We start from the raw sequence: 25,199 nt of genomic DNA, 5'->3' as shown, positions 1-25,199 counted from the left end.
AATAAAGGTGGAAAATTTACCTGGGAGAGCGGGCAGTGAATGCACTTAGTGCCTTTTTCCTGTAGCTTGTAAGGAAAGTGAAGTGTGGAGATAAGAAATATGACTTTAAAATAAAAAATCTTTGGTTGCAATCGTTCATCATGCCTCCGATACAGATTTCCAGTCTTAGATATAAATATTTCAGGATCAAGATGCTTTCATCTTTCTCTGCCTTGCAAGAAGGGAAGATTGGAAACAATCTTCCTTAAAGTAAGCAGCTTTAATCATTGTTTCTAAATCAACTGAACTGTGTTGGAAAAAAAGAAGATGTAAGAATCCTATAATCCCTGGTTTAATGGTAATGAAATTGTCCAGGCCGAGAAGGGAACAGATGGATTTTGATTAATTTCTACTAAGACCAGCAAGTATCAACCTCAATATTCTTTATAAACTTGTCAGGGTAAATGTTTTATAGTCATAAGAGGATGAAGAAAAAAAGACGTAAAATAAACATGATTTATAACTGGGTTATGAATAGGTAAGGGAGATACATTTAAAAACACTATCCTCATGAACCTGTCAAAATTCAGATTCACTGAATCAGGACGTTTATTTTTTCAGAGACCTTTCAGATTTAATTTCTTAAAAGATGAAAGAATTTGTTTTTGTTGTTGTTGTCAAGAGAGGACCCATTGCCCTAAGTATCCGGTGAAGTGGGCCTTCACCTATCACGGCCTTAACAGTAAGAATACAAACAAGATTCACAGAGCTGAGAAGCTGTACCTCAGATTCGACATTTATGATTCCAGGATGATAATTGGAAACAAAGATGAACTTTACTGAGACATAATTTGGAATGAACTTAGACAATTCAGTTGCCACAGTTCATTAGTTTTATGGTTGATATTCAGGATGCTGAGGGGCAGATTTTCAGCTTCCTCTGTCCTTTTAGGGACCTCCCCCCTCCTCCAGTCAGTCAAAGAATAGACTGGGAAGGGGAATCAGAGGGATCCAGGGGCTTAGAGATTTAAATCTGCCATTACCTTGAAATGAGAACTGAAGATTCAAAAAAGGCAAAGAGAGAATCTGAAGTGCATTGTGAATCTGGTCTGCATTGTGTAGGGTGTGAGGCGTGAAACTCCAAAAGAAAATCAATAACTGTTTGTTTTCCATTTAAAAATACTTCTGTTGCCTAGCTTGTCTTTTTCCCAGGATGGCTTCACATTGTCCACTTCCTTCCGCCTGGTCTCCGAGATGCTCACAGACCGAGAGCTGGCTGAGCAAGTAAAATCCTGAATATAACCTTCAAGATCATCAATACTTAACAGATTGCCAATTAAAGGCGGTATTCATCCTCAAAACACGCTCGGTTCTCATTTAAAAACAAAACAAAAAATGCTAAGTTGCTTTCCAATCCTGGAAGCAAAACTGTGATCTGAGAATATATAGAAAAGGTTCCCTCTTTCCCAGCTATGAAGTGATCTACTTACGTAGGGGAAAGTGAGTGTTATTAACGAAGTATGTGATTGTTGTGCCATCAGCCCCTGGAGTGTGGCGAGTAGTAAATGAATTGGGCATGAATTTAACACTAGATACTCCATTTTTCTTCCTTTATTATCTTGTCATCATAGCTGTGACTTGGAAACAGGATCTGCTTTAAGGGCAAGGATGCCGACGCCGGGTCCACCGTAATGGAAACGGGCTGTTTGGGAAATCTGACCTGAGGATCATGATCTTAACTTGATAGTACCCCACCTTTCTAGAAGTTTCTATGTTTTGTTTGTTAGGTATGCAGGTAGAAGGGACAGCATCTGGCAGAAAACAAGCAGGGCTGACCTCCATTTTGAGTAGCAAGTACAATGCCTAGGGCCCATGACACTTTTAGGAGCCCGTGAAAATGTTCTACTTTCTTTTAAAATCAGAAGAAAGGGGCACCTGGGTGCCTCAGTCAGTTGAGCGTCTGACTCTTGATTTCTGCTCAGGTCATGATCCCAGGGCCTTGGGGTCAAGTCCTGAATTGGGCTCCACGCTGAGCGTGGAGCCTGCTTAGGATTCTCTCTCTCCCTCTCCCTCTCCCTCTCCCTCTCCCTCTGCTTCTCCCCTGCTGGTGCATGTGTGTGCATGTGCTCTCTCTCTCCACAAATAAATAAATAAATAAATAAATAAATAAAATCAGAAGAGAAAAAGTAGATATAATGCAACCTGGATTACATTCATCTTTTTACCAATGCAGTCATAAAATATCATTTTAAATAGTTTTTTATAGAGGAAAGTGTTCATGAAAATAGCAATGCCAAGGGCCCGCAAAAGTCCTCATGTGGACCTACAGACCAATGACAAATTCAAAGATTTCAACTGAAGATAATGAAACAAAGGGGGCTCTGTGCAAAGGTACTTTTTGGGGTCAGAAAACCTACCAGGCGAAGCACCCAAGGACTAACAACTGTGGGAATTACCACTCCCTTTAGGCCTGAATTCACAAAGGCAGGTGACCAGTGGCCAAACCCACCCAGAAGCCGGGGCAGGGGGGAGAAGTTCAGAGGGTCTTTCCCTGTAGGTGAGCTTGTAGGGCGCAGAGCAGCAGACAAGAGCAGAAAATGGTTTGGGGACGGGAGATGGGGTTGTCAACAAAGAGCAACCGCTACTAGGACTCCTATTCCAACCCCTCCTGCCTCTAGACTTTTTAAATGAGTGTAACTACCGTCTTTGTGTAGGATTAATAGGATCTCTGCATGAGTTAAAAAAGGAGGAACTTATTTTCTGCTTCAAAAGAAAACACACAGATTTGAAAGGATAGTACCCTATCGAGTGGCAAGTGACCCAACCTTTCCTGCTCATTTGCTTTATTTTGGAAGCATCTGTCTTTTAGGTCTTATGTTTTCCACCCCTTCACAATCAGGGCTCAACCTCCTGTTCTGTCCCACTGAGGAGACAGTTGAGAGAAGTGGTCAAGAAAAGTTTTTTTGAAACTGCCTGGCCTGCGGGGACATTAAACACCTATACCACCTCCCTGTGCCTCAGTTTCTTGATCTGTAAAAGTAGGATAGTAGTAATATGTACCTAGTACTTATTGTGAGACAAGCACTATTCTAAGTACGTTATGTATATTGGTTAATTTTAGCACACACAGAAAACCAAAGATTAAAACATGAAGGGAGACCAATTTGCGATGGTATTATTTGGCTATCTGCATGCAGCTGTGCTTGAAGGTCAATTGCCACTCAAGATTTCATATATGTGAATCAATAAATGTTTCCTAAATTTTTGGAGGGGTTCTAAGCCAGTCAAATTGAAATTCTATCCCTTGCAACCAGGATAGCTCCAATAAAGTTAAGGCTCTATAGATACACATATATGTATACACACCTATATATATTGTATATATTTATAAATACATAAACATATCTTCATTAGCTAAATCAATCAAGAGGAAAATGATAGAATACATAGATAATGTCTCTAAACCTTGGGGAATGCTGCTCTAGAAAGTCTCCCGTTAAGAGAAGTAATGAAAATGACCTCAAATTTGTTCAGTACTAATTAGTGCCGGGAGACTGTGTGTATTTGATTTGAAATAGTCCTCACCACCACCCTATGAGAGCACTACTCATTATGCCCATTTTATAGAGGAGGATATGAAGCACCAGAGAGCTGGAATAACTTTCCCAAAGTCAATTAGCTGATGAGTTGATGGAGCTAGAATTCAAACCCAAAGCCCATCCTCTTTTTTAATAATAGGCTCCCTTCCCCTGTTGCACTCAGAATGCAGGGATGGGTGGACCATGGGTTTGAGCTGGTGTGGTTTTTGCCATCTTCTTTGGTTCCATCAGAGAAGGCTGGGGTAACCACAAGAACAAGATAAAGGATGATGGGGTCAGAACTGTGGCGATGCAAACAGTTCATAATAATAAATGAACTGGATGCATCGGCTTTGAAAAGGCAACCGTCTCTCCCGCAGAGTAACTGAATGGACAGAGGCTTTCCTCTACCTGTTGCCACACACTGTGTGCATTAATAGCAAAGCTTTCCGCGTTTACTTCTGCAGCAAACCAATAGAGCAACTGTCTTATTGTGTTATGTGCTTTGGCAACAACAGAAGAGTCTGAAGTGGCACCCGCTGGCCCAGATCCAGAAGTGAATGCCTTCCTAATGATTCCTATCTGTTAACAAGATTCCTGCCCTATTGAAACAAAGGCAGGTCTAACCCATGAGTGAAGGTGGGCGGATGGTAGGAGAATATTTCCTGGGCTGAGAGCTACAGCCTCTCACTTCTCCCAGAGGGGGCATGGGGAAGGGGTGGGGAGCTGGTGAGCCTTGAGGCTCACTCTGGTAGGCTGAAGGACCTGACCTTTATCATGTCCTTCAGATCAGGAATGAAGAATGGAGGAACATCCTTAGACTTTTTCAAGCCCAAGATTCCTAACTCTTGGGGCTAGTATCAAATAATTGTCAAGCTTTCTCTGGCCCTCCTGATACTCAACTCCTTTCTCCTTCCCGTTTGCTTCCAGAGCTTTAATATAGCACTTACTGTATTTTTTCTCCAATACCTTTTCCTTTTTTTATATAAAAAATTCATTTCCCTCTCTGTGCTATAAAGTCATTATATTCTAGAACCCTGGAAAAAAGAAAATACTCATAATTCCACACCCAAAGAGAATCATTCTAAACCTTTGTACTCTCTTCCTTTGTTTTATTTTATTTTTATTTTTAATATAATTTGTTGTCAAGTTAGCCAACATACAGTGTATACAGTGTTATTATTTTATTTTTAAAGAAGATTTTAAGTAACCTCTACACCCAACATGGGCCTTGAACTTAAAACCCTAAGATCAAGAGATGTGTGCTCTACTGACTGAGCCAGCCAGGTACCCCTCTTCTTTTATTTTAAAAGATATTTTATTTTCTGGTTAAAAGATTGTGACTCCAAAAGGGCAGCAATCTCTTTATATTTTAAGTGGCTAGCACATAGTTTGGGAAATGTTTGCTCAATCTACGTGGTTGAGGTGAGCACAGATTCAGGGTTGATTTTATCTTGCTTAAAAATATATATTTTTTTAATTAGTTATATCAGAGTTGCCTGGAAACTTCATCAGTCAAGTTAGACCAAGGAGAAAAGATGCTTCTCTTAGTAACTAAAGCCCCCGCACCTCAGGCTCTTCATTCTTTTCTTCTGACTCCTTTCTGTCTCTGCCTGTTTTGTTTTGTTTTGTTTTGTTTTGTTTTGTTTTTAAGCCTTATTGAGGTATAATTCACTTGCCACAAAATTAACCTCTTTAGAGCGCACAGTTCAGTGGTTTTAGTATGTTGACAGTGTTGTGTGGTCAGCACCACTACCTAATATTAGAACATTTTATTCCCCCCCAGAAGAAACCCTACACCCGTTCAGCAGTCAAGCCCTGGTCCCCCTTTCCCAGCTCCTGGCTATTAGTCTACTTTCTCTCTTTATGGATTTGCCTGTTCTGGACATTTTAGGTAAATGTAATCGTACAATATGAAGTCTTTTGTGACTGGATTCTTTCATTTAAAAAAAATTTTTTTAACATTTATTTATTTTTGAGAGACAGAGACAGAGCATGAGCAGGGGAGGGGGAGAGAGAGAGAGAGAGAGAGAGAGAGAGAGAGAGAGAATCTGAAACAGGCTCCAGGCTCTGAGCTGTTTGTTAGCACAGAGCCTGATGCGGGGCTCGAACTCACGAACTGCGACACCATGACCTGAGCCGAAGTTGGATGCTCAATCGATTGAGCCATCCAGGCGCCCCATGGATTCTTTCATTTAATAATGAAATGAAGCTTAATGTTCACAAGGTTCATCCATATTGTAGCTTGTACTTCTTTTTATTGTTTCTTTGCCTGTGTTTTGCTGTCTATGGCTTCTTCACATTCTGTGAGAGGTTTTAATGGTATATTTGTTCAAGTGGCTCCTGCCACTTGATATTTGCCTCCTTTACCCAAGCAGTGTTACATCTAACATATCCCTTTGCTTGGGGCCCCAAGGATCAAGTAACAAGTATCTCAGAATTTGCCAGATTCTAAGAAACTGTATTTCAGTTTTATGTGATGTACATTTACACAGTTGGATGTTCAACTATTAGAAAGCAAGTATGTTTGGAGGTAATAATCTTATACACAGAGAAAGACATGCACATACATAACAGTTCCAAAGACTAGGTAGACAATCAGGAAAAGTAAAGTAACATTTCTAGATGAATCTGTCAAATACTTTATTAAAAACCTGCCAACTTGCAAAGGAATTTTAATTAACTGGAGGAGGGATTGGAACCAACTGGGTTTTAGGAAATGGAAAAGTTATATGATCTTCTAAACTGTGCTCAGTTTTTGAGTAATATTAGGACGGGGAGAAATTGGCTCAAGGTTTATCTGGAGCTTTGAAGTCTGCCCTCAAATCAGTGAGTGTCAGTTACCTCAACGTATGCTGCCAGGAAGATCACTTATTATTAATGGATCGTGAAATGGATCGCTGGGATGTTCGGGTAATTCTTTGTCATGAGCTCTGTCTCTAAGTACAATGGAGTTGTTTTCCTAATCAGAGGTCTAGGATATTTCTGTATCTAATCAACTCATCGCTTTTTTCCTCTGCATATTATTAAAGCATTCATTAGCTTTCAGTAGCACTGCAGAAGTTGGCTTGGGTTTAAAATTGTGCCCATGGTAGAGGGAATGTTTCCACAAACCACTTAAAACATTATTAAGCGGTACTCCTTTCCCCCTCAGAATTTATTTAATCTCATTAAACCTAAAAAATGGCTAAGCAGCGGGTAGCATTTTCATTTTTTTCTTGGTGAATCAAAACATGAAAAAGAATGCAAACATTAAGAGGTAATGAACATTGGATGCAATCTCTATTCTAACTTTTCAGACTTAAAGCAATATAAAATACTTAGATGTTGTTATCTAAAATACTTATGACGGGGTTGTTTTTCCTCGATAAGAAATTAATTGGTAATAAATCTGTGTTAGAGTGTAACCGGAAGTAAAAGCAGACTGTACCGACTTAATTTGGCTTTAGGGATAAGATGGCAGCAGATGTTGGAATTAGCATTTTAAAATATTATCCCTCTAAGTCAGCATTTGGAGAGGAGATTGGTTGTGGAATTTTGCATGGAAAGTGGTAGATTCACTCATCCGAGGTCTCATGGCCTTGGACTATGTTTGGGGATCTCTGGAATGTACACAAATAGCACTTGGAGACAGGACTCATAACCAAGAGTTATCCTAACATCTTAGTGCCCACAAATTTGCACATCACCCATGAGCATGGGACATACTCATCTTCTCTGAATTATTTCAATCTTGGCAGCAAATATGGTACCAGTGTGAGCACGATTAGCCAAAAGCCCAGGTGACTCAGGGGAGATGGGTTTTAGTCTTCTGGTGCGACATAATTGTGTTGCCCTGGGCAAGTCATTTAACTTCTGGGATCACTTGTTTTCTTCTCAGTAAAAAGGGACAATTTGTAGCTGCCCTGCATACTTGACAAAGTGGAAAGCTCTGTGGGGGAGTAAGAAACACTAGAGAAATAGAAGGTATATTTTAAAATCAGCAAACTATGGCTTAAACCAATGAAAGTGTAAATGTTATAGAAACAACCCCCAAATATCAGTTTTCTCTAAGAACATTCCTTAGGAATTCATCCTAAGAAAACAGTCAAAGGAATATATAATGTTCATCAGAGCATTACCAGTAATGGCGAAATATTGGGAGTAACCTGAATGTCCAGCAATAGGGGATTGGCTAATTAAATTATGTTATGGCTATATTAAGGAATACCGTACCTTCATGAAAATCCACAACATGTTGTGAAGTAAAAAAATGGCAGGTTACAAAACTGTATAACCTATGGTTATATGGCCCCAATCTTTGGCTTTGTGAAAATAAAGTACATATATAGGAAAAATGTGTTCAGATAAAACATTAACGATGATTATTTCTGAGTGGGTAGAGTATAGATGATTTTTTGGGGGGTGATTTTTGTGTTCTTAAAGTTTGCTATATAAAGAACATATAACTTTTCATTAGAAAGAGATATTTGTGTAATCTCTCTTTCTCTTTCCCTCTTTCCCTCTTCCCATCTTGATTCTCAACCTGGGCATTTTTTCTCCACCTTCCCTTCTTCACCCTCCATCCCAGTGAATATTTGGCAATATCTGAAGTTATTTTTGGCTGTCATGACTTAGGAGTACTCTTGACATCTAGTAGGTACAGGCCAGCGATCCTGTTAAAAATCCTGCGATGCCCAGGGCGGTCCCTGGCCAAAATGATTATCTGGCGAAAATGTCAATAGCACCAAGGTTGAGAAGCCCTGTGCACATCCATCCTAGGTAGACTTCTGTTGTTGATCTCACATGACCCAGGAGAGCTGTCCATGGTGGTCTCTGTAGGTAATGCTCACTGGCCTCATACTTTCTTCTTTTCATCAGATCTTTTCCATCCAGCCTATGGAATCTTGCCTTGTCTGAAAGCTAGAGGGGAGGCTGTTTTTCCCAATCTATTGTTCGAGATATGCTGTGGCTTTTTGATATTCAAAACCTTGGCTTCTGGGGCTCAGAAACCCTTTCAAAACTATTATCTCCAGCATGGGTTTCAGCGGCCTATTTTGAAACTCATAAGCCATGGCTGTGTGTCTTTGTTCTCCGAGTTTTGCTTTGGTACATTTTTCCCTAGGGTTGTAAGCATACTGTCTAGCTGCTTGAATTTGTTGCGGGTGAGGATGGAAAGTAGGGTCATGGACTAAAAGGAAGTACAAGGGAATATTTAAAAAATCATCTCAGCACATGTATTTACTCCTTAAAATTTATGTCAGTGTGTGCTAATGTTACAGAATAAAGTGCTGACATGATGAATCATACGTTACTTTTTATTTGTTGCTCTTAAAAATCTTATTAAAATGTTAGAATGTTCTGAATTCACCAGGGGCAGAATCAACTCAGTGTGGAACCTTGTTTATCATGACTGGGTGGAGGTGTCGCCTTGGGGGTTGCCATATTCAACCTGACACCCACTTTTTGATATGCTCTGTCTCATTTTCTTCAGCCTGGCTCTATATGCCTGTGCTAATTTGCAAGATTTATTTATAAATTCATGTGTAAAAGGGAGATTCTCTTGAAGTTTTCAGGCTGGATAAAATGGGAGTATATGCAGCATAAGCATGGGAGGAAAATCACCAAGTCCTACAAAACAATTTGAAGTTTGCTTCATGTTGTGGCACCTAGAAGCATGATCACTGTCATCTCCACAAATTCTGCCCCAACCTCCCTTTTGCTGAGAGAGTACATAATGTGTGGAGTCTTGCTGAGAGTGAGCACTGATAAATGAGGAATATCACCACTCTTCCCTACCTGTGATCCTTCACTTGGCAGCCTCATGCCCTTCCACGGCTTTAGGGAATGCCTCTAGGAGTCTAAGTAGATAGATGATTTCCAAATCTATGCAGCCAGTACAGCTCTTTCTATGCTACTCAAGGTTCTGAGGCCTCTTGCAGTAGGGGGAAAGTGTATTCTTGACTTAGAGACTTTCTAGCTTGAAACATCACATTAAGAAAGATCAGATAAATTCTCTGAACCTCAATATTTCATCTGTAAAGTGGAGAGAGTGAAGACCATCTAATGAAGACTCCCAGTAAACTGAGCCAGCAAGTCCCTGAACCTCTCTTTCAGAGGTGGTATGGTCTCAGGGTCAATGTTTGTCTCTTCTTTGATCTCCAGTTATGTAGGTTGGCTTCTTTACAACTTCAGTTGCACGTTACCCACAAGTATTTGTCGTGTAATTTAGTTCAGCTGCCCCAAATCAATGGCTCAGTTTCTTGAGCTTCCATTTTCAAATTCCAGGGAGGAAAGTGTGATTGGTTCATGCCATTTTTCCAGCCAGACCACGCAAGTCAGAAATAGTGGATGGAAGGACAGTTTTAGGTTCCGGAGCCTAAACTAATCTAATTAGCTATTGTCGTATGGGTTGGTCAATCAGGGCATTGTATGTGGCACACTCCTGGCATGGACATTAGTTATTGTCCAACACTCCTTCTTTTGGAGGAATATAACTGTGTGATTATAGTGTGACTGCTATGCACCTCTTATACCCAGTGTGGGCATGAGGAGGTGCTTGTAAAACAAGCTGGCCTATATTTCTTTAATTTGAAGTGAGAGGAGAATTCTTTTTGCATCTAAGGTCATATGGCTGGAAGGAGATGGCTTGGAGTTTTTGAAGATTATCTTTCCTGCCTCTTGGAAGAAACCTCCTCTTAGTAAGAGAGAATGAGTCCAATGCAAACAAAAGAACACAGCCAAGAGACGGAGAAGAAACACATTCATGCCCTCCCTTGAATACCAGTATCTAGTTACATTTCTAGAGCATCTCAGTTACACAAGCAGTAGCCTCTTTTTGCCTATTTGTTTGTGTTGAGTTTCTGTCACTGGCAATCAAGGATTCTGCCTAGGATGCTTTCTCAGACGGGGGTGTTTGGCAGTGAGGCAAATGTTTAGTACTGCAACTTGTTTGAAATCCATGGGATTTGAGGTCCACTGATAGATTTGGCCTCCCTGGTGGGTAAGTCCCTGATCAAGAGTATTCCAAATGTCAGATGTCCAAGTGAAGCCTCTTAAATCCTACTTTAACATTTATGACCTTTGACTAAATAACGTCATTTCAAGGTAGAGCTGAAATGTTCAAGTCCAAAAATAAAGGCCGAATGGCAGGTGGTTTTTGTTGCCAGTATTAAAATAGAGCAGATGGAAAGAAAGTTGGAATAAAACCCCATACTTATTTTTCTGCTTTCTCCAAAACTTTCCACTATAAGTCTAGGAGAGTAAATAGCACAGTTATAGACTGGAAACGTGGTTACTATTTCCACCCTAAGTTTGCCATAATATCCACTTGCATGATACAAGCTCAGAACCCAAGTTCCAAAGATACTTGATGACCTTTGTCTCTTGACCATCATCCTCATCTAGATTGAGTCTTTTCAGAGCAAGCTGAGTTGGTGAACAGGGAAGGAAGGGATTCTTAGTACATGTAATCACTCTCTGTGATGTGGGATGGCTGTCCCAAAGAATACAGAGTTAGAAAGGCCCAGCTAGGCCCATGGTGGGATACAAATGTGACTACAAACCCTGTTTTCCCTCAGAATAGTATTCTTATTAGCCTATCACTGGTCAAGCATTTCTGCATTTCTGTCAACAGAGTCTCTCCTACTTTTAAAAATTTCAACGGGACTCCATGTTTGTTGGAGGAAGAAAGTATAAACTGAATGAGGATTCTATCTAGGTCGTCATGCTATGTTTTTGTTAAGTTCTGAGGGATTATGAATGTCTTTTACAACTGAATCTCAAGTGCCTATTACTATGTCTAGCATATACAAATAAAATTAAACAATTTTTTTTGTTTACATGAAAATGTGTTTAGTCTAAGTCTAGTAAGCTCTGATACAAATTGAATTACATCTGGGGCGCCTGGGTGGCTCAGTCAGTTAAGCGTCCATCTTCAGCTCAGGTCGTGATCTCGCACTCCGTGAGTTCGAGCCCCGCGTCGGGCTCTGTGCTGACAGCTCAGAGCCTGGAGCCTGCTTCGGATTCTCTGTCTCCCTCTCTCTCTGCCCTTCCCCACCCCCCCCCTCTTTCAAAAATAAACATTCAAAAAAAAAATTGAATTACGTCTCACATTTCAAGCTTTAAAATTTTGTCACTCTTGATTGATTTAGAAGAATGTTAGTTTCAAAAACTAACTAATGTGGTAAAGTACATATAAAGTTTACCACCTAACCATTTGTAGGGGTGCAGTTCCATGGTGTTAAGTACATTTGTGTTGTTCCATAACCATCACCATTGTCCATCTCTGGAAACCCTTCTCATCTAGCAAAACTGAAACTCTATGCCCATTAAACACTAAACTGCCCATTTTCCCCTGTCTCCATCCTTTGCAACTATCATTCTACCCTCTCTGTACAAATCTGACTAATGTAGATGCCCCATATAAGAGGAATTATACAGTAGATGTCTTTTTTTTCACTGGCTTGGTCCAGTTAGCGTGTCTTCGATGTTCATCCTTCTTCTAGCATGTATCAGAATATCCTTCTTTTTAAAGGCCAGATAATATGATACTGTATGTGCAGAGCACATTGTGTTTATCCATTCAAGGACACTTGAGTTGTTCCTATCTTTTGGCTGTGTGTCTCATACTGCTGTGAACATGGATGTGCAAATTTGACAAACAAAAATGTTAAATGACTTCATAAAAGAATCAATGAAAACATAAATTAATGAATGACAGTAGTGGTCTTCTGTGTAGCCACATTGGGAGACGGTGGGTGGAAGGGATGGGAAAAAGAGAGTACCAGTGGAGTGTTATTTCTTTGATGATTGTTTCTGAGGCTGGTCCTGCTTGGAACTGGCTCATACTGCTCCATGCAATAGCTCTTGTGTGATCTCTAAAAATGCCCTCCCACTGTGGTTCCATAAATCCTTCTTATGCTAATTTTCCCTGAAGTGCTCTTCTTTTCCAGGGCATAAATTATTGAAGCATTTGTGGTCAGTGAATGGAAGGAGAGTGAAACCCACCTGAGCCTTCCAAAGCGAATGGCCAGACACCTTGTCTGGGTTCCAGAAGTTTAAAGCAAGCCTGACCAAGCCATCCCAGGCAGGAAGTCATTTAACAGCTAAAACAGCTGCCCACTTCCTAAGCGAGGTGGGGGAATCCAGGATCCAACGAGAGATACCTCACATCTTGTCACCATTGCAAATTTCCCGGGCTTTTTCCCTGGCCAAGACTGTAGGGAAGCTACTAGAATAGAAAGTGATTCACAAAGATCAGCTGAAGCCATTTTTAGATGTTCACTCTCAGGCAGGAGGACCTATTAGTATCTGTGTAAAGAGGGCCAGAGCTGGCGTAGCGCGTCATGTAGGGCATTTGGTTTGGCACGGGTGTCTGGTCTTTAGTATCCGAGTGAGGGGAGGGGCCCCCCTTTGTGGTGAGAGTGTCTGCGTATGAGGCACGGATGTCTGACAAGACAGGCTGAGCTTAAGGAGCTTGACTCCCGTTTCCTCAGAGGATGCTGAAAAACAGGCCGAAAACAAAATATATATCAGTCATTTCATTTATCAAAATTCTTGCAGTTCCCAGTTTGAAGTGAAGGAAAGCAAAGCAAATATCTGCGTAGAAGAGTGAACTTGAAAGCTAGAGGGCTGGGGTTAAAAAAAAAAAGTTAGAAAACAGTGCTTTGAAAATTTCAAAGGCAAATGCAAAGGAAAACACACATGCTTTTTGCTTTGGGCTGGCCCATCCTGGCATAAGCCTCAGAGTGAAAGAGACTGGCTCAGGGTCTAAGTCGGCTGTCCAATAGTGGTCTTAACTCTGGGTGCATTATTTAGTCTTTTTTGAGCCTCAGTTTTCCCATCTGTGAAATGGATGTTATAAATAAGAGAACCTATCTAATAGGGTGGTGAGGATAACAATTCATGTGAAGTCTGCCGGATTAATGTTAATTGGCGTTCTTACTATTCTCCCAAGTAAAGATGACGTTCAAAATACATGAGCATTGCAAAATTTTAAAACTGAAGCTTCACTTGATAATATGAGGATTTTGTAAGTGGGCCTAAGAGAGTTGGAATGTTCCTTCTCAGGCACAGTTATCAGCCTATTGCTTAAGCACCAGGGCGTGTCCAACAGATGCTACAGGTAAGGAAAATAAACAGTGTCTCAGTCATGTGCTATCACCATCCACAAACACAGAACCACGTCAAAGGGTGTTTTGTGAGGCTGCTCATGCGTGTAAAACTGCATGCATACAGCCTTCACAGGTTCTTAAGAAGATAAAGAGTTTGACCCTATTTTTATGAGACAGGCATTAATTGATTTTGTACTACCTCACAGGAGGCACAATGGGTGGTAAAGAGCAAAAGGAAGAGTGTTATGGAATGCATGGCAGAGATATTTCTTTTCCAAGAGGGATTGTTCTCTTTGCCTAGAGCAGTTTCTGCCAGCTCTTTGCTTGGATGGCTTTCTGTCACTGAGGTCTTAGCTTATATGTCACCACCTCGTGGGGACCTTCCCTGGGCAGCCAATCTAAATTAAACCCATCCTCCATTCTTTTAATCCTCTAGTCTTCTTTTAAGCCCTTACTCGGTTCTGAAATTACCTTGTTCATATATTTGATGATTTGCTCACTGTCCAACTCTTCCTGTAATAAGACACACAGGTCACATGAAAGCAGGGCCTACATTTGCCTTGTCATCATATCGCAGAACCTGGTGCACAGCAGGCATTCAATAAATAGATGATGTAAAAATAATCGAATAATTGGGGCTCATTTGGCATTTTGTTTTTATTTTTTTTGTTATATATATATATATATATATATATATATTTAATTTTAGAAAGACAGCATGCGAGAGGAGGACATGGGGGGGGGGGAGAGAGAGAGAGAGAGACAGAGACAGAGACAGAGAGAATATTAAGCAGGCTCCACGCTTAGCGCAGAGCCCAACACTGGGCTCAATCCCATGACCCTGGGATCATGACCTGATCTGAAATCAAGAGTTGGACCCTCAACCAACTGAGCCACCCAGGTGCCCCTGGCTTTTTGTTTTTAAACATAATTTGCCTTTTCTTCTGATTTGGTTAGTAAATCTCAATTGATCAGACCATTTTGGGTTCTTGCCAAAGACATTGGAAAATTGAAGATGGTACCTAACTGTACCATCTTGCCTAAGAATCATACTTTTATTCATTTGGTAGGGCTGCTCTAGCAAAGCACTACAAATTAGGGGGCCAAAAGAACAGAAATTTTTTATCGCTCAGTCCTGGAGGCTAGACGTCTGAAATTAAGAAGCTGGTAGGGTTGGTTCCTTCTGAGGGCTGAGAGAGAGAGAGAGAGAGAGAGAGAGAGAGAGTCTGTTCTATGCCTCTTTCCTCTTCGCGTGGTTTGTCTGCAATCTTTGGCATTCCTAGCCTTGTAGATGCATCACCCTGATCTCCGCCTTCATCTTCATGTGACATTCTCCTTGTGTCTCTGTCTTCAGATTTTTCGTTTTTATAAGGATGCTAGTCACATTGGCTTGGGGTCTACCCTAATGACCTCTGTAAAGACTCTGTCTTCAAATAAGGTCACACTCCAACATCCTAGGGGTTAGGATATCAACATATGAATTTGAGGGACACAATTAAACCCCTAACAGTGTTGAACACCCAAGATGGGAGAATATGGTATTAGGTAGAGCCACACAATTGCTTACATTCCCCCCTCCCTGCCTGCCCCCCCGAAGGACAGGTAAACTTCAGTCTAGGGAAACTTGGAGATCTGAAAAACAGCAGAGCTTAAGTGAACACTCAGATGCATGGCATAACCATGCTTGACATAACGTGCTAAATCAATAAATATTTGGTGAATGAATGCATGTGGAGTTCTTCTAAATGACCTGCTCCCTCAGCCCTTCCAAGTCTTTGTTCCAAAGTTCAGGTGACAACTAGCCCTGACCACTCCATTCAATACCCCCACCTCTAGCACTCTGCTCCCTTTCTACACTTAATTTCTGTCTGTAACATACCTTCTACTCATCTGTACTTTACTTATTTATCATTTGTTGCCTGCTTCCCTTCACTAGAAGGTAAACTCCATAGGGGGAGTTTTTACTGTTTTATTTCTGCAGATACCAGCACCTGTTTACAGTGCCTGATACACAGTTGACCCTCAGTTGCTTTGAGTGAATGAATGAATGAATGAATGGTCTCGGGAGAGAGGTATGGCATCTCCTGGCATGTACTTACAGGTTTTCCTTGCATCTGCCCTCATTGTCCCTAGAATCTTAGCACAAAGGCACACTTCAGAGATGAAGTCCCTATCTCTGATGCTTGAATTCCCTCTAAGACTGGTGACTACTTTGTAACATGATGGCCCAGAGCCCCGATTTTGATAAGAACAAAGTGTTGAAAGTGTTAAATGATACGCAAAATAATATGGTATGGGGTACAGGTGTGCAAAGAACAGAGGTAGGGGGAAGGGAGGCAGGAAGCCTTCCATACATTGGCTCAAGCAGGAGGCTCAGAGAAGGGCAAATACACTTTGAAGTGCAGGATGGGGGTAGAGGCAGGGATAGCGCATTATTTCATATCAGTGCAGAGTAAGGCAAACCATTGACAGTGAACAGGATAGTGGTAGAGAGCAATGCCTCTCAAACTTTTGCATAAACTAACCACCTGGGGATCTTGTTAAAATGAAGTTTCTGATTCCAGTGTGGGGTCTCAAAGTCTGCATTTCTAACAAAGTCTCTGGGGATGCCTCTTCTGGATTACACTTCGAATATTAAAGAACGTGGACTCTGCAACCAGACTCCTTGGCTTCAAATTACACAGTTACCACTGATTAGCCGTAATCTTGAGCAAGTTATTTAACCTGTTGGCGCCTCAGTTTTCTTGCCTACAAAATGGAGATCCAATGAGGTATTCTCTGTAAAACGAATACTATTGACATGTGACAGATGGTTAGCGTTACTTCAGTCGGGGAAGGTTCAGCACGGAGTGCGAGTCAAAGAAGTCTTAGTCGTACTTTTGTAATTTTTAAAATAACAAAGTATTCCGTTATTGACATGTGCGCGGATTTTCCTCCTCTCCCACGCAAGCAAGTTACATAAGAAGCCGGATTAGTGATGCCTGCGCTACGCTCTGGGCCGCCAAGGAAGCCTGTCTGCGAAGTGTTTCGGGTCTCCGGACGCAGATACCGTGCGTGGGGATTGTTTTGCATTGGGAGCCGAACCCTAAAGTCCTCTCCCTCATGCAGGGCTCCCGCGGCTCCAGGTATTCGGAAAGAATACCTTTCCCCGGCACCCGCGGAGCGGTGGCCACAGCGAGGCGCTCAGGAGAGGCGCTGCGAGGCGAGCGGAGGCGAGTCGGGGGCGGTACGGGGCCGGGGGGGTGGGGGGGGGGGGACGAGGGCCGGCCCACGTGGACCACCGGGCCGGGCGGGGGAAGGGGCGGCCGCCGGCCCGGCCAATCAGCGCGGCCCGCGATGGGCCGGCCTCTCCCGGCCCGCGCGCCTGCCGGCTCCGCCCTGCACTGCTCTCTGCGCGCCGCCCGGACGGGGCGCACGGAGCCGGCGTGCGGTTGCTGCCGGACCCCAGGAGGGGAGTCGTGCCCGCGCTTCTACGGTCGCTGCTTTTCTGCGGCAGTTTCGGACTTGCCTTCGGAGAGACGTGGGAACTTTCACTGACAGCCTGCGGAGGTGCTGGGCCACTCCCTGGGCGCCCGCGGGGAAGTGGCGCGGTGAGCGTCCTCCGGCTTCTGTGCGGAGATCCGTGCCTCGTCCTGGGCCCGGCCGCCGGCCTTGGCTGCGGCTCTAGTCAAGTAAGAAGGTTTGGGAGCTGAAAGGACAGGGCGGGAAGGTGGGGTTGGGGTGGCTCTGGATCCAGTGCTCAGCCTCTGCCTCGTGGGTAGCAGCTGCCTCGGGCTGATACCGGCTTGACTCGGCTCCGGGCAGCACCCCGTCGCCCCCCCCCCCCCCCCCCGCTCCCAACCCCGATGCTCTTTAGTGCGGGAGTGACCTCCTGTGCGGTGCTTGCCGTGCACCTCGAAGTTGGAAGCCGCGCTCCTGAGTGAGGGGATGCATGGCTGGGGCTGGGCAGCTGCATCTTGCAACTTCAGGGTTCGTGTCTGCCACTCAAGAGATCCCCGGGGAGCTCCTTGGGTGCGGGAAAGGCCACTTACGGATCGGTATGAAGAGGGCGAGGGTGAACTCGTGGTGAGCAATTGTTTTGCAGAAGCCGGCCTTGGGGTTCAACCCTTGGGTCTGAGCCGGGATCCTTATAGGAGCCAACGGGAGAGAGCAGGTTAGCCTACACCTGAAATCTTGGCTGTGAGGCTTTTGCTGGAAGGACTCAGCGTGCACCTGGCACGCGTCTTCCGGCTGAAGCGCTAAGCTTCCCGCCCATGTGGAAGCACTAAAAGCGGGTCTGGAAGTTCCGTCCCTTCCCGCCTTAGGCACCTCGGATTAGCCACCAGGGCAGAGTGTGTGCATTGCCTCCCCGCTTTTTTAAACGTTGTCTTGCATCATTTGCCCTGTCAATCCGCTCCTGGAAGGGAGAGCATATTTAACCCTAAACTCATGGCTTGGGAAGGATGAGAAGTGAAAAGCCGGATATCCCACATCTATGGGCAGCTGAAGCTAGACACGGTGCCACTGGATTTTCTCCTGAATCAGTATTTTCTCCTGAATCAGTATTTTCTCCTGAATCAGTGTTGTTTAACGTCTGGGGGTTCCACGGATGCCAGTGACAGCCTTAGGCAAGTCATGAGGCAACTCGCAGCAAGATGTACACGTACAGATTCATGGACTCACTGAGACCTACTCAAGTGCCCAAACTCCCCCCCTCCCCTGCCCCCAACCAGGATTTAAGGACCCCCCTTGGTGAAGCATCTGCATCGCTGTACTCTCTTCCCCTTTAACTTTTCTATGGCCGTCCCTCCAAGGCTAGCAAGGTTGATGTGATGTGACAGGCAATCCCGGTGTGTGGGGATCGGTGTGTTCAAAGCCTTGGTCGGCTTCTTTCTCTAATACCCTTGGTATAGGGATTATCCACACCAACCTGAAAATTAAACCTGCACACCCAGACACCCACACTTGCCCAATCACAATATAATCAGTGTTTTACACTTGGTCATTCTTGAACAGATGTATGACTTAAAAAATTCAACAGCTCCCTGTGGGCTTTACAGTGAGAGGCATTTCTGCTAAGTTTGTAGTCATAAATCAGTGTGCAAGCCTAACACTTCCTTTGGATTGGAAATACAGATCTTAATAAGGCAGCAAGAGACAGTTTTCAGAATCATCATGACTAATAATGACTTATGTCCTCCCAAACTGACCGCGTGAGGAGGCATTGCTCATTTGTGCAAAAAGCTTTCTTCATATATGTGGACATTACTTGATCAATATTCTCATAAAGCTGTATTTCAGGGTTTCCTCCCTCAGTTCTGTCTCATTGTTCTGCTTTGCGTGACTTTTCTCTCTTCCCTCCGTGGCATCTTAACTACCCTTTGACGCTTTAAAATTTACTATAAGGTTTTAAGTCACGATTTGACTTGGCCAGTTTTCCCTGTTAAAGAAAGTTGCTGTTCCCAGAAAAGCAATACCTGCTTGTTCACTTATTTTTGAATGACTTTAATTTTTTAAAACTTCTCTCTCTCTCTCTCTCTCTCTCTCTCACACACACACACACAACTTATAAATGTTTTTACTTAATTACTGAATATTTTTCATTGGAAGCAACATTTTCATATTTCTAGTGCTAGAATGTTCTAGGTCACTTGAATTTCAATATTTATTTTTTGCTTTTTTTAGAGATGTGTATTGTTTGATGACCTAGTTCCATTTAATCTAAAAAAAAAGTCTTTGTCCCCCCACCTCCTTTTCAGTGTCACGTAACCTTTCTCTAATAGCTGCTTTTATCTGCACCTCCGTTTATTGTTACACTTAATATAATACTTTGTTATGTAAATGTTGTGTTGATGCATATGATATTAAAACTGCATTCACTGGGGATTAACCCATGGGGATGACATCATCACTAGCCAATCCTCTATCTGATTTGAACGTGCATTGACAAGAGTCACATTATCATATTGAGCCAGCGTTTGTACATCGTCTGTGATGAATAAGAGAAAGAGGGACATCATTTTGGCTCTTCCTAACTCTCAATTAGCTGCCCAGTTGGAGAGTTTTGGGGATTTCTATACTAAGAAGCTTAGCTTAATAAAATTAAGACTGCAGTTTATAGATCTCTTTACAATTTGCAGAGAAGTATGTTTCCCCCCCCTTCTGCCTTTTTCCTCTTTGGGAGTTTTTACCCTACATTTTGGCTCTAATTTCTGTACAGTAATGGAGAGACATCATGGTAACTGGCCTAGCCTGCTGAGATTTTTTATCCTCAAGATAGATGGAACATCTATCCAACATTTAGATGATGATGGACTTATTTGTATACATGTGTGCATTTCATCCGATGTTGGATAAATACATCTGCTAAGATTAGCAAAATGACTTCAAGTCCTGAAGCCAATCCTGGATGACTGGGAGATCATACAGCGTACTTTATCCTAACTTGTTAGGGAGATACAGGATTGAGGGTGAGGGACAGGCAGTAGGAGAAGCATGTCCACAAAGGGATTGGTGACGTGATCTTGGCCACATTAATCACTTCATAAATACTTGTTTTGAAAACATTACTAGAAAAAGCTCACTTCCTTCCTTGAAGTCCTTGCTTACAGACATAGGCTTGAATTACACTTTGTAATTAACTTTGGCTTTCCATCTTTCTGATAGCTATTAGAAAAAGAAGTAACTCTTCCTGCTTTAGAGTTACTATTCAAACTAAATCCCATTTCTTCCATAAAGTCAGTTAAAAGGGCTCTTGTGCTTTTTTTTTTTTTTTTTTTGCTTTTAAACATAAATTTAATTGCACCATCTGGTTTAAAGAAAGTCCCAAAAGCTCACAGAATTTTAAATCTGGAGAATACTTCAAGAGTTTAGTATTCTAAAAGATCAAGGCTACAAGGTGTTATGACTTCAGTCCACTACGGTGTAAAAAGAATTAGGATCCTAACTTCTGGCCCACTGTCCTTTCCTGACTTTTCCAATAAAGGCCTGCAGGGTGGTTGTGGGGATGGTGGAAGGACCCCTCATTTCCGCTGTGTCTGCAGAACCCAATCATGTCCCCTTCTTTCGCTTTCAAGGATCAGTTTGTTAGAATGTTATGCTGGTTGAGCCCAGCTCAAGAATTTGACAGCTGCAAGCTTGGGCCACTTTCAAGTAGCTGTCATGGTATCTGCGGTTACAAAAGAGACATTTAAGGGGAGGTGGCAGTGGAGGAAGATGGGGTAGCGTGACTCAATTTGGACCCGTTTGAGCACATAATAAGACACAGATGTTAAAATGACGACGAGCCATGATACAAGGCTTGAAAACTCAGAATATTAATTTATTGAGTGATAGTCTCCTCTTTCATAGTTTGTGCTTTTTAGTTGCTGTAAAACCAAACTGGTTATTTGGAATAAAACTCTGTTTTCTGGCATGGTTGTGAGTAATGATAATGGTGTTCTGCATTTGTGGAACACTTAATGTGTGTCAGGTGTAGAATGTTGATGGTAATGAAACATCCTGGTTAATAAATGGCTTTCTCTATATGGATGAACTACTGATTTTCAAAGAGTCATGAATCTAAAACCATGTTGAATATTTTTTTTGTCACTCTTTTTAATTCAAAAGGTGTCAGGATCTTACAAGTAGCAAGCAAGTCATTAGCATGAGCATAAATAATTTTAATTCAAAAGTATGGTGGTGTCAGATATTAGGGAGTTCTTGTTAATAAAATGTTAATGAAATGGCAAATAAAAATATGCTGTGTTTAGGAAGATAGATAGTAAAGATGTGGCTAATTTGTCTCCTTTCATAAGATTGTAGTATTGCTCATGCAGAAGAATAAAATATCTCCTTTAGAAAGACACTCTAGTATTTTTCTTTTTCTTTTTTTTTTTTAACATTTATTTATTTTTGAGAGACAGAGAGAGGCAGAGCATGAGCAGGGGAGGGAGAGAGAGAGAGGGAGACACAGAATCTGAAGCAGGCTCCAGGCTCTGAGCTCTTTGTTAGCACAGAGCCTGATGTGGGGCTTGAACCCATGAACCGCAAGACCATGACCTGAGCTGAAGTTGGATGCTCAACTGACTGAGCCACCCAGGTGCTCCATAGTATTTCTTATAAAATAGAAAAAAGAAAACAGTAGGCCTTTACAAATATTTATTTTTATTTTTTATTTTTTGAAGTCTATTTATTTATTTAGAGAGAGAGCAAGCAGGGGAGGGGCTGAGGGAGGGAGAGACAGAACCCCAAGCAGGCTCTGCACTGACAGTACAGAGCTGGACACAAGGCTTCAGCTCACGAACCGTGAGATCATGACCAGAGCTGAGACCAGAAGTCAGATACTTAATCAAGTGAGCCACCCAGGCACCCCCTAGGCTTTTTCGTCTTTTTTAATAAAAATATGGCATTGCAGAAAACAGTAGTCTATTTTGATTTTTTTTAGTGCTGTAAGTTCATTTCAAATTAGAAAGCAATTCAACATTTCTATAGCATTTTACTTGTCTTAACTAAAGGTGGAACTGTCCAAAGCCAGTTATTATTAGTTTTTTAAATGACAATTGCACCTGCTTGAATTCTGTTTCATATTTATGCCACATGTCCCAAAGTATTCTCTGAAAATTCACAGTTTTATTTCTTTTGCTTAATGAATCATGAAAACATCGATGAGACTTTGGTATATCGTGGGCACTTCCCTGTGCATCACGGGTCCTAAAACTGAGACTTTAGGCACAGAGTCTAAAATAATCCAAGAAAGTTTCCAGGAAGGAAGAAACTTAAAGACCATCTAGGGCAGTGGTTCTCAACTGGGGGCAATTCTGCTCCATCAGGGACATTTGCCAAGGTCTGGAGACATTTTTGGTTGCTACAACCAAATTAGATAGGTCTCTAGCAGGTAGAAGCCTGGGGTGCTGCTAAACTTCTGCTAATGAATGGGGCATTCCCACAACAAAGAACTCTCTGGCTCAAAATGTTGGTAGTGCTGAGGTGGAGAAACTCTGATCCAGGTCAAGTTTTGGGGCCCAGACCAGTGAAAGGGCTTATCCAATGTCCCTAGCTCCCTATTTCGGGCAGGGGACTGAGGTCTGAGGTGTCTAATGCAGAAGCTAGGATTCTTGCTGTTGCTCTAGCCTTCTGGTTTGAAGATGTCTTTTTGATTTAATTTGTAAAGATAATGCGTGTTTGGGGTAGAAAATTCAAACACTGTAAGAGAGTATAAAAAGGAAAGTGAAAAATGAACCCAGTTTTGCCATCGAGAAAATACCTTTTCATATTTCAATAAACCTATTTCCATTTCCCTCCTTGTGCCTTTATCCACATATAGACGTTTAGACCAAATCATTTTAGATAAATGAGGCCATATATCATATAATCTGTACTTGGCAAAGGGCCACTGGCAGGCCTTTGGTGAAACCATGGCGGGGGAAAGAGACTGTTGACATCCATGCAGTCAGGTGAAATGCCCTTGATTAGGAAGACTTTCTGTGCAGTGATGGCTGTTTATCTGCATTCGTGTAAGATTCAGATATACTCTGGAGCCATTCTGGGAAGGATGACAATTCAGTGAAGAGAGCTAGAGGACATTCTTTTTCATGGCTGTGTGTTTTTCTATGTAAAATTTCATCTTCCTCCTGGTCATAAAACACTCAGAGTCAAAAAGCAATTTTGAGTTTCTTTATAATGCATTCCTCTTCGTCAGAGACGGCAAGTTTCATAATGCGAGTGTTGGAAAAAGTCCTTCTGTTCAAATTTTTTTTTAATTGGTGTCTAGTTTAAGATTAAAAAAATTTTTTTTAAACATTCATTCACCTTTGAAAGAGAGAGAGGGAGAGGGTGCGCGAGCGTAAATGAGGGAGGGCAGAAAGAGAGGGAGACACAGAGTCCGAAGCAGGCTTCGGGCTCCGAGCTGTCAGCACAGAGCTTGACGCAGGGCTCGAACCCACGAACCACAAGATCATGCATGACCTGAGCTGAAGGCGGTCACTTAACCGACTGAGCCACCCAGGCACCCCTCAGTTTAATATTTTAAGTAGTTTGCAAGCCAGAAATTTTTTATACAGTGGGGCGTTTAATTAAGGCAGTCCCAAAATATATTATTGGGGTGAATTCTCTGCATGTATCAGTGGGGGCAACAATTCACTGGGGCCTGCAATCTCCGTGACTATTTAAATCATTTGGCAGCTCTTGCAGAAGCAGCCAGATTGTAATGTAAACATCTGTTACCTTTTCTCTGCTTTCAGAACTGATTATGCAACCCGGCTTCACATCGGAGACACACAGCTTTCTTCATCTATATTTTTGGATTAATTCCTTCTCGACACACACACACACACACACACACACACACACACACACACACATCCACGGACACAAATCAAAAGAGCCATAAAATTGGTTACCATGGACCCAGTCCTCCCAGGATAAAACTCACATCTTCACCCTCTGTCCTGCTCTTTGCAGACCCTTGGATCTGCTCGGGAGCACGGAGCTCCATTAAGCAAGCTGGGGGATGGCTATGAGTCTGTCCCCCGGTACCGGTCTCAGTCTCCTTGTGTGCTGAATTTCCACTCACCTCAGCTGAGGGGATTTGGGAAATGAACTGGTTAACATTTAAACCTCCCCAGCAAAGCCACGTGGTACCAGCTAGTGTAGGGGTGGGTGAGAGCGGGCAAGGAGGCATTTGAATGGAATTGGACGTTAGATAACAAATGTCTCTTTCGCTAAAGTTTTCTGCTGGTATTTGCCACTGCTACGTTAGGGAATGTTTGTCAAATATTTGCTTTGTTGACCTTTCAAAAAATGATAGTAGCTACAATAGCTATCATTTGTTGAATAAGGATGTTGCTGGGTACTGCGCTGTTTTAAGACATTGTGCTAAAATTGGGCCGCCTAGGTGGCGCAGTCAGTTAAGCATCTGACTTCGGCTCAGGTTATGATCTCATGGTTCGTGAGTTCGAGCCCTGTGTTGGGCTCTGTACTGACAGAGCCTGGAGCCTGCTTCGGATTCTGTGTCTCCCTCTCTCTCTCTGCCCCTCCCCTGCTCACAGCCTGTCGCTCTCTCTCTAAAATAAGTAAACATTTAACAAATTGTGCTTAAATACAAATTACATCAGTTCACCTACTTTACCATTTTAATTTTTTTCTTTTTATTAAGATTTTATGTTTAAGTAATCTCTACCCCTAACGCAGAGCTTGAACACATGACCCCGAGATCAAGAGTCTTATGTTCTACTGCCTGAGTCAGCCAGGCGCCCTGCTGCTTAACCATTTTTAAGCGTGTAGTCCGGTGGTATTAAACATACGCATTGTTTTACAGCTGTCCCCACCATCCATCCCGGAACTCTTTTCGTCCCGTAAAACTGAAACTCTGTGCCCCTTAAATAGTGGCTCCCCAGCTCTCTCCTCTCAGCCCCTAGCAGGTACATTCTACTTCCTACCTCTAGGAGTTTAACTGTCCCAGGTACCTCACTGAAGGAGAATCATGTATTTGTCTTTTTGGGCCTGACTTACTTCACTTTGCATTGTGTCTTCAAGGTTCATCCATGTTGTAATGTGTGTTGGAATTTCATTCCTTTTTAAGGCTGGGAAA

General features: G+C 42.4%; 1 protein-coding gene across 2 annotated transcripts in view; it reads left to right on the top strand.

Moving 5' to 3' along the window:
* Nucleotides 1-17,178: 17,178 nt before the first annotated feature.
* The window catches only part of TAFA4 (TAFA chemokine like family member 4), a 176,697-nt gene continuing 168,676 nt past the window's right edge, over nucleotides 17,179-25,199 (top strand). For both annotated transcript variants that reach the window (XM_047849063.1, XM_047849069.1), the window contains exon 1: nucleotides 17,179-17,322. The gene's annotated coding sequence lies outside the window, so the exon portion shown is untranslated. The remainder of the gene's footprint in view (nucleotides 17,323-25,199) is intronic.

Source organism: Prionailurus viverrinus, chromosome A2 (genome assembly GCF_022837055.1).
Source record: "Prionailurus viverrinus isolate Anna chromosome A2, UM_Priviv_1.0, whole genome shotgun sequence".
In the NCBI taxonomy this organism is placed as follows: Eukaryota; Metazoa; Chordata; class Mammalia; order Carnivora; family Felidae; genus Prionailurus; species Prionailurus viverrinus.
The sequence above is the reverse complement of the archived record's forward strand: the minus strand, read 5'-3'. Positions and strand labels throughout refer to the sequence as shown.